Raw genomic sequence first — 19,966 nt, 5'->3', positions numbered from 1 at the left:
TATTTTCTCCTTGTTCCATCTACACGGCTGAACTTTATGCAATCCTAGAGGCTTGTACTTTGGTCAAGTTCACACTTTGCAGAAAGTTCCCATTTATTCTGATTCCTTCAGTGTTCTACACTAAACCTACAGTTTAACGTGGGATCCGAACCACTATGTACCTCCACCGGGAATCGAACACGGGACACCTTGATCACAAGCCGACGACGCTGCTTCTGCGCCATCGGGAGGCCCATTGGGCAGGAAGGGTAACAGAAAACAAGCTCCACACTATCGATCTATTCATTGGTGCGTGACGTTCTCACACTGTCCCTCCCACAGAGAAGGGATAATACTAAGTTGGCTTCTCATTGGACACGGCCGTCTAACCCATAGTTCTCATCTGCAAAAGTTGGACCCTCCACTCTGCAGTGTATTTAATGTTATTTTAAATGTTCGGCACATTCTTATGGAATGCGCTGTTTTTAATGTCCTCAAAATTGTATTTCTTTTCCCCACATCTTATCATCCACGTTGGGAGAAGAGGACAATGTTTTACCAAATATTTTAGATTTCTGAGAAGCACGGATCTTTTGCACTCTCTAGGTAATATTTTAATGCCTTCTTATATTTTATATCACGACATTCTCATGCTCTTTTTTGTAACTTTCAGACATATGTTGCTGTAGCCTGAGACCTAACTTTGAGGAATCTGACTTGGAGCTTATCTTGGGGGAGGGTGCAGAATTAAAAAGTTTTCATTCACGACTATTTTGATAAATAACAGTTACTACATTTGAAAGACCATAATAATTTTGTTACTTTCCTCTCTCAGCTTTCAGGAGTTTAACAAAAGTACCATTACGTGCAAATTTTGATAAACCTGAACATTTGGTGGGAGTAGATAGTGTCTCCCTTGCGCCCGCAACATTAGGCCTATGGCCATAGACATTTATATTTCCACATAGACTTAAACCATTTCAAAGCATTCGTGTTACAACGTGCCAGCACATAAGTTTCCACTACATATTTTCACTTTAATACAAGATGGCTCAAAATTCAGTTCCACAAAACAGTCACAATCACGTTACATTTCTCAATTGTACACCAACTCCTAAACCATTCCTCACAAAGCGAAATTGCAAAGCAACCCCAAACTATCAGTGATCACGAAATATCACTATCTGTGAACTATTTCAATCATTATTACCTCATTCCGACATTAGTTCCACGGGTTGACTGATTTATGCGCCACCCTGTACTTCTACAATTCGGACTTTACACTCTATTAGACCTTCATAGATTGAAATGTAACACATTCCAGCTACTGCTACAGTTCATGAATGAGAATCAACCTTTCGATAAAGCTTTGTGTTCTTCGTAATATTCATGGCATCGTTATTTTTCCTTAGATTTGACCAAGGCGTACGGTTTTAGCATTCTGGCTATAAGTTGCCCTGAAGTAGATGAACAACACTTTCGAAAGATCTTTTTCTTTTTAGTATTTCTTCCGGGTCGTATCCTAATTCCACCCTACTAATTGATATGCTTTGTGTTAGAGTCTGATTTTTTAAAGGCGAGTTTCGCTTCTTTTTACAAAGGACTGACTGGCAGGAAATACCAGAAACTTTCTTCTGTCTGGCTCCTTTGTCAAATATCTTGTAAATAAATATTCGATCAACAGATGACGTTGATGTCTTCATTCATTTTACGCTGGATGAATCCGAATAACCGATAGTAATCTGTGCGAACAAAGCATGGTTCAAATTGACCAAAATAAAAATATGGTCTCTTGAATGTGAAAGAAGATTGAACATGTATGGTTAACTGGCAATTATCAGAAGTTCCTAATTTAACACAGGTTATTTTTTGCCGAAATAATGTAACATTTTAGTTTCAAAATCGGTAATCGTACGTGATTGGTTGGAACACCAAGGAAGAACTGAGACAGGAGGTGACATGGCCAGAGAATTTCGTCTTTGTGGTCTTTAAGGTGGACCGTCTCTTTTCAGGGGACTCTGGATCAGAGGTTGTCACTGGTAAGATCCTCCCCGATGCTGTAGTGGTAACGTAGTCGCCGTGTAGTCAAGGACTCTCGGGTTCACTACCCAGTGGATGCCCGTAGTGGTTCAGATCCCCACTTTAAACATTAGGTCCAGTCCCGATTAGCCTGTCTGTGCATAAAATGGACTTAAAGCAAAAACTCAACTCCAATTCAGCTAAGATTCACTCCATTTCTCTGATTCCCGCTCTGTCTTTCATCTTTCCTTTCTTTCTTCTCTGTTGGTGTTCTATCTTTCTCTCTCTCTTATAGACCTTAAAGACCTCTCTGATAGTATTGTGACTAACGCTGTCGTAGTCTTGGATTCGATCTACAATGGTTCGAATACCACTTTAAAATATAGGAAAGGTCCCGATTAGCTTCCCTGAAGTGGATTTAACCATTTTTTCTTCTTCCTTCCTCACTTTTCGCGTCTAAGTGGGTGACCTTCTCCTGAGGCACCCAAATATCAACCTCACTTCCACGTAGTACACCCTGTATCTGCTATTTGCAGGCCAACGAGGCTCTGGCGTCTGAACCTACGGCCAATATAATCATCTGTAGGGCTATGTGTGTGTTGTCCTTATATGTGCAGAGTGCTCCTTTGCAGCCTCAGATTTTAAACCAGGTAAGAATATTTTAGTCCTCAAGACATGTGTTTAATTTAGTTATGGTAAGGGACTGGGCCCCTTGTAATGTGATGGGTGCAAAATAGCCTAAGTGCTGACGCATCCACAATTTTCATTTCAATCAATCAATCCTCTATTTCTGTCTTTCTATCGCTTTTTTCTCTCTTTTTTATCCATCTGTCTGTGTGTTTCATTCTTGCTCTACAACAGGGTGGCCCAAAAAAAGGTAACAGAACACAAAAGGAACGGTTCTACATTTCGGTTACCTTTTTTTGGGCAACCCTGTATAAATACTGTACAGCAGTGGTTGTCAAACTGCCTAATTTTGACTGCCTAATTGGTGGGGCGTTTTTGGAATGTTGGAGGCATTTATGTGGAATAGAGCAAAATAGCATTCAGGCTGTATGTGGAAAGATGGTAAAAAAATAAACAACAAATTTATTATTTTATTGGGTGTGTCTACGTTTACAATCTTTGATTAATTACAAGAATAAAAATTCAAAACACCTATATGCTAAGAAGTAGGCTGCATGAACAATTTTAATTTCTCACATATTTTTTTAAAAAAGTAATGAACAAAAATAAGTTTGCAAACAGACTGTTAAGCACAATTTTTTAGTTTTTATTGTAAGTCCTCAGAGTTTCTAATGAGAAGTATGTGCCCGCATGGCCAGGCAGGTTCTTGTCAGGTTGTGCACTTGAAACTTTCAAGCGGAGATTCGGCTCCAAATTTAGTCTATTGTAGATTTCGAACGAGAATGTTTCAAAACCCGTGAAACAAAGATAACAGTGCCAGTGACAAAATCAGCCTTATTTTCCTGTTGAGTGTTAATGCTATGAACTCTGAAACAATGCTCTACACTGCAGCAAAAATGTTGTCGTGTGGGTATTGTCGACATTTCTCTTCCGAGCTGTACCCCTTTTTAAGTCGTTCATGTACCCCTGGGGGTACGCGTACCTCAGTTTGCGAACCACTGCTGTACAGTATTTGGGTGCCTGCTCTAGATGGCAAAGACACGATGACGTATACTGGCGCAACCGAAGCTCCAACCTGTCGCTCTCATTGCATGCGTTCCCCCACCGCAAACTTTCTCGAAGCAGTCGCCGCGGGCAGAGGCAAGACCTGCACTCTGACATGCGTTGCGTAAGTTCTCCTTTGCATACGAGCACAAGACGATCCAGAACGCGATTCTTCCTTTGTGGCAAGGAATCCATTGTGCAAGGCGGGACACGATCCGAGGAATTGACACGATGACGTCACTGATCGGTTGCGTGCGGGTCGAGTGATTGGCAGCGGCTACGGACGCCTCTTCGTGACAACCAGACATCTCGCCTTGGGTGATCGAGGTCGTCTGCCAAGAAACTGTTCAAAGCAATCGAATCTTGTAATATTCGCAACTGTGGAACCAAACTTGTTCCCAATATTAAGTAAGAAGGTCTGGAACTGTAATCGTGCAAGGCAAAAGCATTCTCCCCAAACGCAAATAATATACATATAGTTGAGGTGAAGGTAGTTTTAATTAAAATAACGTCTACCCGTTACTCAAAACAAGGACATATCTAATGATAGACGAGTTAAATCTGCGGTCAGTGGCGCAGGAACGTTTTTCACTTGGAGGGGGTTCAAAATTCAGCCTCCCATTACATATACAGGGTTATTCATATGTCAGTGTCACATTTGGGGAACATCGTGTGCGTGATGTATGAGACGTGCGAGTCCGAATCATGCAAGTATGGAATCAGAAACTCTCCAAGTTTGTGTCACGTGAACAGCGCATGTTGTGGTGACGCGGTTGGCCGTTAGGCAGCAGCAGTGTACAATATGGCGTTCTCAGGTAACGAGAGAGCATTTCGGTGGCCGCCAAGATCTCCAGACTTCACACCTTGTGATCTCTTTCTCTGGGGATATGTGAAGGACAGGGTGTTCATTCCACCGCTTCCAGCTGATTTGAACGACCTCCGAGTTCGCATTACAGCAGCGATAGCAATGATAGACCGTGACATGCTGGTGCAGGTGTGGGCAGAATTGGACTGGGCAGAATTGGACTATCGCCTGGATGTCTCCCGTGTAACCAAAGGTGCACACATTGAGCACTTGTAAGGTATGACAAACAAACTTTTTGAGATTGTCTTTCTTTTCTTATATCATTCATGCTGATATGTCATGTACTTATTTCACAATAAAACTCCGAAATGTGACATTGACTTATGAATAATGACATGTATAATGTGAAGGCATAGGAAATTCTATTTTAAAACAGCACATCACACGAATTTTCCGTTTTTTATGAAAAAATTCACAGATATCTTTTCTTTGTTTTTCTTATAATTTACGGTTATTTTAAAAACAGATTTGAAAACCAGGTAACAATTCCGAAACATATAAAGCTCTTGCTCTCATTTTGAATTTAACGGGAGCGAAAATCAGGAGGTCCCAATATGAAAATTGCAAACAAAGGGTGCGATTTAAAGGGGGTGAGGAGGATTCCTCTATCTTGAGCTATCGTTACCAGGAATAATCATCTTCCACCCACTGGACATGGAAACATTATTATTAGAGCTAAGCCGATACCGATACCCACCGATCCTGTTGCCGATACCGATACTTGTATAATTTAAGTACAAAATAACAAACGCTAGTTACCGAGTCATACTAACTCGTCACATCACTAGGCACGTATTTAGAAATATATAATTTGGGGAGCCAGTCCGAGCCAAGTGTCTCAGGAATATAATAATAAAATCGTTTCTATTTAATACGTTAATATAATTAATTGTAATAATATGAAAATTAATTAATTAATATCTACTTAAGTTATCTGATGCGTATGGAGTATTGTATGTAACCACAGACTAAGAAACGGAGGAAAGACAACGTTAATACTATTTTATTCTTTCTATCTTGACTAAAAATATTGTTATTCCATAAATAGTAAAAGGACGTATAAATTCAGAGATAAAACAGCAAATATTCATTATCTAGCTTTGTGTAGAAACAACAGTCATGGCAAGGAAATTTATGTCAAAGGAGTAAAAAATTGAATATTTGAATAACGAAAAGAATGATGATTGATTGATTGATTTGGTGTTTTAAGTCCACTTTATGCACAGTAAGGCTAATCGGGACTGGACTAGCAGTTTAAAGTGGGATCCGAACCACTTGTGCCTCCACCGGGTGAAAAGAATGATTGTACGTCCATTTGATGAAAAGTAAAGTTCGTGATAAATATTTTATGTACATTATTGTAAGTAGTGGTGTACATAAATCTCTAGAGGGGCGCCTCTGATGGTGTCGCCGTCGACTTGAAATCAATATATCGCGGGTTCGATACTCAGTGGAGGCACATAGTGGTTCCGGTCCCACTTTAAAATGTAGGTCCAGTCCCGATTAGGTTATATTTCTTAGTATTGTCATTTAAAGCCGTATATTCCTAATCTAATCTCGGCGGAAATTATTGATTTACTTTATTTTAGTTCTCTTTTTGTGCCACTTTTGGCTAATATGCGAAGATGGGGATGAGTGATGTTGTGATGAAATTGATGAATGGACACTCCCAAACACCCATGCCCAGGCCGGGATTCGAAGCGCGATGTGCTAGCCACTCCACCACAGGGGCCGGCGGAAATAAATAGCCATCATTGGCCGACACCGGCAGTCACACGAAAGACAGAAGTGAAGGGGATAAGTATAAATTGCTGATTCCCCTTCGTTCTTGAATGTAGATAAAACAAAGCTAATTTCACAAGGACCTTCATCACTCTTCAAGAACTCCGCAACTACCAGACCCGACATTAGTGCGGCGGGGGGTTAAAAACATCCACCTATCTTACCACCACGAGCTTCAAGCAAGAATTGGCAATGAGGGTTTATTTCCCACAGCGTTAACTAAGCAGTTACATGCCTTCATGGTCACGTTTAGGTTCAGCATTCACTTGCCCATGCCTTTGATCTTGCCATCTGCTTCCCAGAAGGGTGTGGTTTTATCCAGTGTTTCTAGGAAAATGTATGGAACTTCCTGTGCTTGTCTCCCAATCTGTCACAAGGAAGGGTGAAGGAACTTTTAAATAGGACAAATGTTGAGACGAGCTGTTGCCTTTGCCTGCTTTTCTAGCCACTGAAAGTCTTTGGTATCGGATGGTATCGGTAAAAGAAAATCAACCGATACTCGCCGATTCCGATACCACCAGTATCGGCCATCGGTATTGGCTCAGCCCTGATTATTATTCAATATCATACTAGTAAGGTTCCACTTCAGTTCAGTTCATTTAGACCCCCGTTATAAGTAAAAATATCGTTAAGCAATTTTCTGGCAGGTGTGCCATCTGAAAGCCATGTATTCAATGATTACAAACTGTGGTCCTGTTTAGAGATTGGAAATTACTAATTAAAATAAACGTGACAGAATGTCAAAATTGTCCATTTGTGCGCCCATGAATTAGAAGGCGTACGAATGATATAAAACTTGAGGTTTAATAGCTTCCGGACAATTTCGACCACCAACAATTGCGATCGTACATAATTGCGACCACGGACAATTATTACCTTGGACAATTGCAACCGGATTGTCCCAAGAACAATTGCTATCACATTGGGCAAGAGTACAAAATGAACCCAGACAATTAAGAAGCAACAAAGTCAAATGACTATATTAAAAAAGTCAAATTAGCTAAGTCCAGAGATTTGCCAACCTCACGTTGACTTTCAATATTTATAGTCTTTAAGTTCTTAACTTCTTCTTCTAGATTATTTTGTAAAGGTCAATAAGAGTTTGCAACTCTGCTTGGCATGGTGGATTCTAGTTGCTGACTACTTTGTCTCGATTTGGAACAAGATTTACAACGCCATGTTTGACCTGTGGATTACATATCGTATCGCCCGGCGCCTCCACCACGTATCGCAATGTTAAAACTGCGATGGGATCGAACCAAGGACCTTTATATTGTATTGAGTGGTGTAGTTATTCATCATTCATCTTTCAGATAGTTGTTACTCGCTTAGCCTAAAGTATAATGTATGCGAAAGGTTACATCCAAAGTTATGGCACAAGAATTCACACGTACAGTAATTCCTTTTTGCTTCCTGCTATGTTAAGAATAACATAAGACTTGTAACTTCTTACCCAATACCTTGGGTATGATACGATACATTCTACATCCAAGCACTATTTGGGGCGGGGGTTTCAGGGGTCCGGACCTCCTCCACCCGAAAGACTTACCAAGCACTAAAATTAAATAATGAAAATTTGGTTATTAGCATTTGTTGTTTAATCGAGGATTATATATGTAAAACTTATTGCAAGGCAAGAATTATATTGGGATAATAAGACTTTTAGTTACGGTAGCACCGAAGATTTTATGCACACCACTATTTCTAATAATATGCATAAAATATTAATCAGGAACTTTACTTTTCGTCAACAAGATCTAACATCCTGTTATTCAATAAATGTTATATTATTTAACATTATCTTTCTTGCAGGGCAGTCATTTTTATACACATTTTGGTGACCTTAACTATACTAACGTAGATAATGAATACTTGCTATTATATCAAAGATTCTTATACCGTAATTTTACATATTTATGTAATAAAAATTGAATATTAATTAATTTGCACAATTTAATTAATTTTGTTTTAATTAATTTGTTATAGTTATTTAAATTCAAATATTTAAATAATAATAATAATAATAATAATAATAATAATAATAATTATTATTATTATTATTATTATTATTATTATTATTATTATTATTATTATTATTATTATTATTATGAAAACTTGCTTTGGACCCTCCCCCCAAAATATATTTCTAGATACGTGTCTGTCTACGTCTGTTTCTTTTTATTGTGAATATTTTAAGTAGCATAGCTTAATACCACATATAAAGTTATCTTTATCTGTGTTAATACACTCACACCATGGCACCTTCACTTCCTGTCTTGATATATATATATATATATATATATATATATATATATATATATACATACATGCAAGGGGTGTAAGGGGTGTAAGGGGTGACTTCAGCTTTTAACGGAAGTCAAAATATTTTAAGATTTTAGTTATGCGACGTTACAGTTATGTTATTGGTTTTTGGTAAGAGGCTGGAGCCCGTATAACATGACGAGTGCAAAATAACCTAAGTGCTGACGCACACATAAACTTAAATTCAAATACATGCATATACATCTACGACGCCACAATTAACACATACATGCAATACACAGTATTATTATTTAATAGAAGAACTTCCCCCCTCGAGCTAATGTAGAATCTAAGAGAGGGACTTGACCTCTCAAAGTTAGCACCTTTCCACACATTCACCCTTTTTAGCAACTTCTCTGTGAGTAGTAATCTTGTTGATATGCCAAGGCCTTTCTTGAGGGCCTGACAGGGACCGGAATTCAAGTGCCTCATTACAAACGTGACGAGGGCCTACAGGGACACAGCATTCCAACACAAAGAAGCCAAAAATTAATTACAAGCATCTGCTCTGCAGGAAATTAAAAAAGCAAATTAGAAAAGCATGTAAAGATTTGGCATTAAGTTACGTATTGCCATACTGAATTGATGAACTTTCCACCTTCGTTCGTAACACAAGGAAATTATCTGTTTGTAATCACAGATTGTGAAACAAGATACAAGCTCGATCGAGTGGCTTCCTGCTGTTTCTCGACTCCTCCGGTAGGAGGTTCTGCACGGTCACGTACTTTTTCCTTCGCTGCGAATCACGCACCGATTATTGCTGGTAAAAGGGGGAAGAAAAAATCAGGATGACCCCATGGCCTTAGGAATACGATCAGCAATGACACGAACATCTTTTCTGTAAAAATGGAACGCTGCTATTTTGTTTGTCTTCCGGCAACGATTCACAACGCTTGGAATATTCACTGCGATGCCGTAAGCCTGTGCTGGATTCCACTCTATGCTGTGGGCCTTTGGGGCCGATATTTTCACTAGTTTTCCTCTTCCTCTTCTTTTCTAAAGTCAGTTCATTTGATTTATTGATTTTGTTTACTTTACTTCGGTTTTCTGCCACTTTTGGCTAATTTGCGAAGATGGGGATGAGTAATGATATGATGAAATTGATAAATGGAGACTCACAAACAGCCATGCCCAGGCCGGGATTCGAACCCGGGACCCCTGGCGTCGTAGCCCGATGTGCTAACCACTCCACCACCGAGGCCGGCAACGGTTAGTTCAAGTAACAGAGCTCAAGATTCGGTTACTATCCAAAATATCAATTGGGAGGAAACAGCCAACGGGTCGCTAGATGCCTGGGCTTACGTAGTGTTGATACCTTGCCGGATAATGATTCCTAATCGCAAAATTAATATTATACAGTCGTATCAATATCTTATTCCTTCTTAAAACTTACTTTCTTAGTAAAACTTTCTTCTACAGCTCATTTTCACTTTACTACAATAAAAAAACGTCACTGTACAAGATGGTGTGCGTGTACAAACAAACGTACACAGACATGAGGGTATAACGGGTGACCTTCTCGGAAGGCAATTGTTATTTGCCAACCTTTCTTCCACGTAGTACACTATAGGCTGCATTTTTACAGGTTAACGAGGCTCTGGTGCCTATAGGCTCTGTCTTTCAAATGTTCTAGTGATTGTTCCTTTATTACTTACATCTTATCACAATTTATTCCCATCTTCTCGATTAGCTAAAAGTGCCAGAAAAGCGAAGTAAAAGAAAACAAATCAATTAATGAAATCTTCATCCATCCCAATCGTCCGAATTGGCCAAAAGCGACGTGAAATAAACACACGGAGAAAAAGATTGATTGATTGAGTTGGAGTTTTAAGTCCATTTATGCACAGTAAGGCTAATCGGGACTGGACGTACAGTTTAAAGTGGGACCCGAACCACTATGTGCCTCCACCAGGTATAGACAGAGAGAAAGAGAGAAGGATAATGAAAGGAAAATGATAGAACCTTGCAAGAACTATAGGGGGAGAAAGTGAAAAAAACAAAACAAACGAGAGACGATGTGGTAGAGAAACAGGCAGGTAGGCAGAGAGAGAGAGAGAGAGAGAGAGAGAAAGGAACAGAGAGAGAGAGAGAGAGATAGGAAGAGAGAGAGAGAGAGAGAGAGAGAAAGGAACAGAGAGAGAGAGAGAGAGATAGGAAGAGAGAGAGAGAGAGAGAGAGAAGTACAGAAAGAGAGGGAAAGACAAAAGGGCTAAGAAAATTGCCAAATAGAAGAGTGAGAAGGGAAAAAACAAAGTATGATAGGAGGAGAGAAAGACAACGAAAGAACCTAGCAAGAGAGAAGGATCAGAGACAGTGACGTAAATAACAATCCCGCAACCCCCGCAGTGCGTGGGGCGCGCAGGAGCTTCGGGGGCGCAGTAAGAATGATAAATTGAGAAAGATCAATAGTTCAAAAAAAAAAAAAAAAAAAAAAATCATTTTGGCGTTAAAATATATTTTCAACCAAACTTGTATTTATATACCGCTGCAACTGCAAAGAGAAAAATGTTAATCACTAGAAAGTGAATTATCTTCATTAGCTGAATAATTTACGTCGTCGAAGAGTATACGGCAGGCAAGAAAATGCGCTGACAACACTGACTTTCACCCTACTTGTGAGAGGTCGTTTTCCTAGCTAAAACTGATAAAAAGAAAATAACTTTGACAGGAGTGAGACTGAGTAGACTGGGGCTGTTAAACACCGAAAGCGATCGGGCTCCAAAACTGGACTTGACCAAAGTAGCACAACTTGCTTCCATCAAAGAGAACACAGAGTACTAGTAATAGACGTTTAACAATAGCTATCGTATTTTTTGTAGTAATAGTGTATATTCATCTTCTTCTTCTTCTTCTGTTTCCCCTTTTGCCTCATAGCGTCGGGGTTGCCTCTATCCACTCCTTCCAACTCTCCCGTTCCTTTGTCATCCTCTTCAATTCTCTTATTCCTTTTCCTTTCTTTTGTCCTATTTCTAATGTTCCTTTTTGGAATATCTTCCGGGGTGTACCTCTTGTTCTCCTTCCCTATGTTCTAGCTTCCATAAATTGTTTTGCTTTTCTATCTTTGAGATAGATGTAGACTTATTAGGAGATGATGTAAATACAGGGTGAAGCATTTTCGACTACCTATTTTATAATGAAGACAGAGGATTTGCTGATTACATTTACTTTTATTTTTCATTTCTAGAACAAACTTTGCACCTTTGGATTACAGAAAATGTATACATGAACAATGTGCACACAATTATTTCTTGAAAATAACACATTACAAATGACGTCCCTGGCAGGCAACACATTGTGCAAGACGGTCTTGAAAGCTACGCATAACCCATGTTCTCTGGTGTTCTGACTGTTCTTTTTCTCCAATGCGGTTTATTTTGAATACTTCCAACTTCACGCCATTGTTTCCACCATTCATTGATTGTTTTCCTTTTAGGAACTCGTCCACGGCATTGTTGATCAGTCACCATACTCCCTGCGGAATGCACGATGCACCGCTACAATTGACTTCGTCAACACTTACTACTCCACACAAAACATACGTTGCTGTAGAGACCAACGCTCCATTGCTACTGAAATCCAAAGTCCCAGTGTATAGTCATGGAAAAAAGTTCTTCCCCATAAGGCTTTAATAGGAGCAAGTAATGCAGGAGGGTAGGCAACACATATTTCACCCTTCGATGATCGGGTGATTTTGCCTGTCTTAACACCGAGAAATGTGTTCCACGCGAAGGTCAACATGACAGGAAAGCAAAGAGGGTCACGTGACTATTGGTTACGTGGAGTGTTGTGCTTCTCCACGTCCCCAGTTCTTGATCCACATTGCAGAAAAAGTAGAGCTGCATGCAATATATGAAAATAGGTTGTTTTCAACTACACGCTTAATTATGATTTTCCCAATTGTAAATCTATCAGACGTGTCTCCCGATTTAGTCGGGACAGTCTTTTACTTTGAATTCCTGTTTGTCATAGGCGTAACTTGACGGGAGCAGAAAGGGAATTTGTAACCCCCCCAAAAAAATCAGGTTTCTTAAAGCTGCTAAAACAGGAATTAAATACTATGATTTGACGCGTCCAAAAAAAGTATTATATTGAAAGATTTTTCCCAAATACGTAGATAGAAATTTAATACTTTGAAAGTGTCTCAGATTTGTTTATTGTCACAACTTAGTGTGGCACAGGTCTACGACAAAAGTGGAATTTCGTAACAGAAATATGAACCCACTCCTTTCTTTCGTAGCCGATTTCATCTTGAAATTGAAATTAAGAATATTAGTTAATAATGTCATTGGTAAACAATAAAAAAATGTGTTAGACCCAATTCTTTAATACCTTATCATAATCTTTATCGCAAGTTGAAATTTTGTTGTAAGTCCACTGTATGCAAAAAAAAAAAAAGGTAAAGTTCTCACCTGTGCTTGGCGCTACGCCATGAAGGCGTATAGGGGGTGTGGGGGTAACGCCCCACACTTTCTCCATTCGTTCGTGAGTGGGGGTGATGTGATCAGCATCACGCCGCCCCACACTTTCTTGATTCGTTCGTGAGGGAGGGGTGATGTGATCAGCATCACGCCCCTGACCGCCTTTACCACCAGGTTTTCCCCCAGGTACCCATGTCATTCGACGCTGGGTGGGCGCTGGGGCCGCTTCCAACGTTAAAAAAGTTCCCGGGCTTGAACCGGCCGGGAATCGAACCCGGGACCTATAGCATGGTAGTCAGACGCGTTACCGACTTTTTTTTTTTTTTTTTTTTAAGTGACCGACTGAGTCACCGGCATACAGTTTAAAGTGGGATCCGAACCACTATGTGCGATCACCTGGTATCGTACCCCAGACTCCTTGATTACAAGGCCTTAACACTACGCCATCAGTGAGGCGCACACAATCTTTGTATTTTGACCTTTTTAAACCTATATGTATCATATAAGAGGTTGTTTAACGTTGCTATGCCTCTATGGATTATATTTAGCCAGTATTCGAGCACATAGCGTCAGGTTTCATAGAATATAAGCTTCTCTTCCATGTTTATGGTTTCCTGTCTGCAGTAGAAAAACTGGCAGGTTCCCATAGCTTTTCTTTCAATAGTCTTCCAATGGTTGCATATCATATCACTCAAATTTGATTCATTCGTTTCGAACACAATCCCCGATGGCGCAGTGGGATCGTGGGCGCCTTGTAATTAAGGGATCCCGGGTTCGATACTCGGTGGAGGAACATAGTGGTTCGGATCCCCCTTTAAATTATAGGTCCATTCACGATTAGCCTAACAGGACATAAAGTGGACTTAAGACACCAAATCAAGCAATTAACACAATCCCGTTATTGTCCAGATTATCGAATCCAGAACCTTCGTCGCGAATAACATAAGCAGGAAGACAACGTGAAATAACCGAACAGAAACAGAACCTAAAACCTACATCGGATGGATTGGATTAAGTCGACGATACAGCACGGGTTCTGAAATGAAAAAGAATACGAAAGTTGAAGGACCTCTATACGCACCACTTTTCCTCCACTCAATGGGGAAGATATTATTCTAGCTGAGAAGCCTTTACGTAGGAGTGCCCTGAGGGAACTTCAAGGCCACGACGATAAAGTGCAATGACGGGACCAAAACATACGGCAGATAGCTGTGTTCCTCCTTATTTCGTACGCCATTGATAACTGTAACACGTGACCTCGTCTTTGGTAGAACAGAAGCCTGCTTGCTTGCCACCACCCTTTAGTTCAGTGACCTTCGCCCGTAGTCAGCAAGAGTGAATGACTCACCATATACTTGTCTGTGAGGCTACACAAGAATAGATATTTCGTTAGTGGCTGTAAGTATTGTTTCATCTGCAGTTATATCAGTTACCATTTCAATAGTTTCCTTCCTAATGGTTACTTTAGTGATAAACATGTAAATTAGTTCTCGAGAGTGAACGTTTAATCTATTTGAACGGGGGATTTTTATACAGCCGGCATGTATTATTTTTTCCTGAAAGAAGAAGAAATTCGAAGACGCAAAAGAGTTGTATAAGAGTAGTTAACAAAAGGAAAAAAGAAGAAGTAATCGAAAATGTAAATGCTGAAATAAATTATGGTAGAGATCGAGTGAATAACATGTTGTCATGGGGCCTCCTCGATGGCGTAGTGATAACGTCGTCGCCTTGTAATCAGTGGATCCCGGGTTTGATACACGGTGGATGCACATAGTGGTTAGTATCCCACTTTAAACTGAAGGTCGAGTCCAGATTAGCATATATGTGCACCAAACCAAACTAAGAAAGAAATTGTCACAGTGTAAGAAAATTTCATGTTCAACCACATACGAAACACAAGGGAATAATATATTGCAGTTTGGAGTTCACATCTGTAGCATCTAACCAGCACAATTATGAATCGCAACATATCGAATCAGATCCATTTTTATTATACATGTATGATAATATAAGAGAAGTAGAGGAAAGAGAAAACCAAGCGAAACACGGACGTCTTCTCCAGAATTTCAAATCTCGTTACATAAGGTTCTGGGTTGGAGTCCCGAACAGGCATGACTTTCTTGTTCTTGCCCTTTTATCTGCTTCATTTCATCATAATTCATCGTTATGGTTTACCTGCAGGGGAAGAATACTGGCAATAATTGCCAATACAAAGCCAATGACAAACAGAACAACTCGATTACGGAGGTGCCAAGAAGAAACGAGACTTGACAGTTTCTCCGTCTCTCGGTTTGTCGAATTGAAAATTGCTTTCCCGTTCTCGGTCTCGATTAGTTAAATATAGAAATCGAAAATGTATGTGAATGAATATACATGTATTTTATATATTCCGGTTTTGTAGGAGATTTCGTGAGAGATGAAATAAGTACTCTTCCATCGTATTTATTTTTATAATTTTTATTCCCTGTTCGATGATCGCGACGATAAGGACGAGTGACCATTACATGAAATTGATGACGAAATAGTCAAACACCCCCGACAAGGACGGTACTCAAACCCGGGAACTTTGGCGACGATATCGAATGTCAATCACTTAATGAGCTTGACCACCGAGCCTGCTTAATGTTGTTTCTGTCAGGTAATTCGTAATAATATCCCACATTCACTATCATTTGCTTCATAATTTATTTTATTGTTGTGATTAACCTGAATTCAAAGAATTAGTTGAAAGGCAAAAATGCAAGATTGAATGTCTCTGATGTTACTTCGTGCCGAATAATATGACGTGGTATTATGATATGAATTTATTAATCATATAATATGCCTATTCATTCCATTGATTGATCCCAATTGAGCACACAAAATATGCTATAATGTCCACTCCATGGAGGAGTGGTTAGAAAACGCGCTACGATGCCATGGGTCCCTGGTTAGAATCTCGACTTGGGCGTGGGTGTCCTTGGTAAGTGTCCCTTCATCAATTTCATCATAGCATCACTCATCTTCATCGTCGCTATTTGCCAAAAGTGAAAGAATAGCAAATCTAAATAACAAACATCCAATCAAATCGAACATCTCTACCGATTTAATTCTATACGGTACCGAATTCCCACTTTATTACTGCATCTTAAGTCATTTTACAGCATCTCAATCGTTTTCCGATTCGAAAACATTTGGAATGTTGTTTTGTGCAGTTGATTGTGCCTTGTTTCGTTGTTTGGATTGTTTAATTAACGTCGCATTAATTAGTTTTAGACCAATCGTGACGGGGGAAGCAAGAGCACAAAGAAAGCAAAAAAGACAAGGAAGAGACCACGGCTTTCTTTAAAGATAGCATCCCGTGAATACAACTCAAGTGACTGCAGAATATTATGAATAAAATTTATTTCGCTTTTTCCTTTTATTTCTGTTTCAGTTATTTTACTTCGCTTTTCTTCTACCACTCGCGTTACTCGTGTCGGTGAGGAAGAATTATAAACTCGTGAAATGGACGATGGTACAAAAAAATATATGCCTCTCCCACGGTTCGAAACTGTCAGTACAAAATATTGTCTTATTTTTAAAATTTACGGGCAAATATGGTTTGTCACGTAGCAATTTTCGCTTATCTCTTTCTCAAGGGGTTCCATTGCCTCTCTGATGTCGTAGTGGTAACGTCTTCGCCATGTAATGAAAGGCTTCCGAATTCAATACCAAATAGAGAGGCATTTGGTTCGGATCCCATTTTAATCTGTAGGTCCAGTGCATGAACTGGACTTAAACAATTAACGTGTGGCATGTGGTCTGTGATGAGAACCATCATTTCAGCGAACCTCTTGACAATGACTCTAATATCACTTGAAAGAATAGTATTTCTTTACGAGTAGGTCTTGTCAAGAAACCAGTTCCTGAAATTTTCTTCTGGAGGCATCGTAGCACCCAGCTGTTTGTTGTGGCTGGGGCACGAGTCATGTGACTCATGCTATCAAAGCTCAATCCTTCCCGAGAACTCAGAATCACCAGGCAAACTTAAGCGAATATTTTGTTATTTGGGTTGCATAAACAACAGGCTTTAAGACGTTACGAAATTCTACGTCCCGTGGCCCAGGTATTTTTTTCTAAGACTGTACACGAGGCAGGAAGAAACCACCCTCCCAATGCATTTGTTTTGCGGTGTTGCCAACCTCAAACTGTGTAGTCGAAAATGCTCCACCCTGTACAATTAAGAATAATGTTAAAATATTTTTCAAAACTGCTAAAGAGATAGGTTTGGAAGTTAACAAAGAGAAAACTAAATATATGCTTACAGGCCGAAACCAAGTGTTAGGTAATAATCAAAATTTAATTATTGATAACAACTCGTTTGAACCAGTTTCCAAATTCAAATACTTAGGAGTAATATTAACAAATGAAAATGATATTAAAGAAAAAATAAAATGTAGGCTTATTTCCGGAAATACATGTTACTTCTCTCTTCATAAACTTTTGCCTTCTCGTTTAATATCTAAGAAACTAAAAGTTAAAATATACAAAACAGTAATTTTGACTGTAGTGTTATATGGGTGTGAAACTTGGTCCCTTACGTTGAAAAAGGAACATAAATTGAGAGTATTTGAAAATAAGATCCTTAGGAAAATCTTTGGACCTAAAAGGGATGAGGAGACAGGTGAGTGGAGAAGGTTACATAATTTAGAACTACATAATTTGTATTCATGTCCAGATATTATTAGAATAATTAAATCAAGAAGACTTAGGAGGGCAGGCCATGTGGCACGAATGGGAGAGGAAAGAGGAGTTTACAGGATTCTTGTTGGGAAGCCTGATGGTAAGAGACCTGTAGGAAGGCCAAGACGAAGATGGAGGGACAACGTTGAGATGGACCTAAAGGAAATCGGTAGGGGTGGAAAAGATTATATAGATCTTGCTCAAGATAGGGACAGATGGAAGGCCTGTGTTGCTGCAGCCATGAACCTTGGGGATTAAGAAGGCTAGAGAGTTAGTTAGTTAGTTAGTTTCTATCTTTGTTCATTCTTACCACATGTCCAAATCATTTTAATCGTCTTTGTGTCAGTTTTTCTTCTATTGGCTTCTGATTTAATTCTTCTCTGATTCTTTCATTACGTACTCTATCTCTTCTCATTTTACCAACTATTCTAAGCAAGCATTTCATCTCAACTGTAGTTATTTGTTTTACTTATTTTCCTCTTACTGGCCAGCTTTCACTTACTTATAGTAGAATTGGTTCCACTACTGACTTATACACTTGTAGTTTAGTTTTGGTGTTTATTTCAATTTTTTCAAAAATTGTCTGGCTTAGTTGGTAGTATGTATTATAAGATTTCCTTACTCTATTAATCACTTCCTCTTCTATTCTTCCAGTCTGGTTTATGATTGTTCCCAGATACTCGTACCTTTCTGTCTGATCCAGTTCTATTCCATCACATATCATGTGAATTCTTTCTATTACCTCTTCCGTTCTTTCAATTTGCATCACTTTGCTCTTATTTGCGTTTACAGTCATTCTATTAGCCTTTAGCACTACTGTCCATTCTGTAACAACATCCTGTAGCTTGTTCTCTGTATCTGCTATTAGTATTATGTCATCTGCATATACTAATGCTTGGTAACGTACCGGTCGCATATTCTAATTACTCACCTTTTTTCTTGCTGTTCTTCTTTTGCATATCTTTAGAACTTCATCCATAAATACAATAGAGAGTAGCGGGCTCAAACTATCTCCCCGTTTCACTCCTTTCTCCAACTTAAATGTGTCTGACATCTTCCCATCCAATCTTACTATTCCTTCTACTCTTTTATATGTTGATTTTATTACTCGAATGAGTTTTCCTGCGATTTTTCTTTTCTCTAATATTGCCCATATTTCTTCTTTGTGTACAGAGTCAAAAGCAGCCTTTAGATCTAAAAATGCTAAGTGTTCTTGCATTTTGTTCTTGTGTTTGATCTTGTGTTTGTCTCCCAGAACGAAAAGCAGCCTGTTCTTCTTCCATATCCTTTCCTATCTCTTTTCTCAGCACTTCCAATATTTGTGAGTACACCTTAAGTGCCACGGTGGATAGACATATTGCACGATAGTTCTCACAGTTGGTTGAGTCTCCTTTCTTATACAGTGTTATAATATTGTTATTTTCCCATTCTACAGGAAATTTCTCTTCTCTCCAGATCTTCTGATACAGTTTAGTCATTGCCTCCAAGAGTGTATTTCCTCCATATTTTATATATTCTGGAGCTATTTCATCTATTCCTGCTGCGTTTCTATTTCTTATTCTCTTCACTGCTTCATATAAATCTCCTATTTCAATTTACTTTACTAACTCTCCTATCTCATTCTAATCCTCTCTATTATCCTGCTCTTGTATTCTTCTTCTACTCCTTCCTGTTTGTTGTCTATTATGTTTTCCAACCCTCTCGTCTGCTGTTCCTATGCCATCCTTTTCAAATTTACTTTCAAAGTGTTCTTTCCATGTTTTCAACGCATTTTCAATTCGCGTTTCCAGAATATTTGCTCATTTCTTACACTTTTTACTCTTCTTCCACATTTTCCTCTTATTCCCTTTATTATGCACCAAAATCCTTTCTTATTCTCTTTGTACTGTGATTTCACTTCTTCAAATTCTTCCCATGTTTTCTCTTTGCTTCTCTCACTATTCTTTTAGCTGTTTCTTTTTTCTAAATAATCTAATTGGTCTTCATCTCTTCTTGTATTGATATATATTTTTTTCTTCTCCTGTACTACCTTTTTCACTTCTTCATTCCACCACCTGGTTCTTTACCTTCCTGTATGTACTCTTTTCTTCCCACATACCTCTCCCGCTGACTTGAGTATTATATCTTTGATTCTTTGCCACATTTCCTCTATATGCTCATCTTCAAATGTTTCTTGGTTTAGTCGTTCTCCTACTATATTCTGATA

This window comes from Lepisma saccharinum, chromosome 21 (assembly GCF_977018435.1).
Source record: "Lepisma saccharinum chromosome 21, izLepSacc3.1, whole genome shotgun sequence".
NCBI lineage: Eukaryota > Metazoa > Arthropoda > Insecta > Zygentoma > Lepismatidae > Lepisma > Lepisma saccharinum.
Note: the sequence above shows the minus strand (reverse complement) of the source record.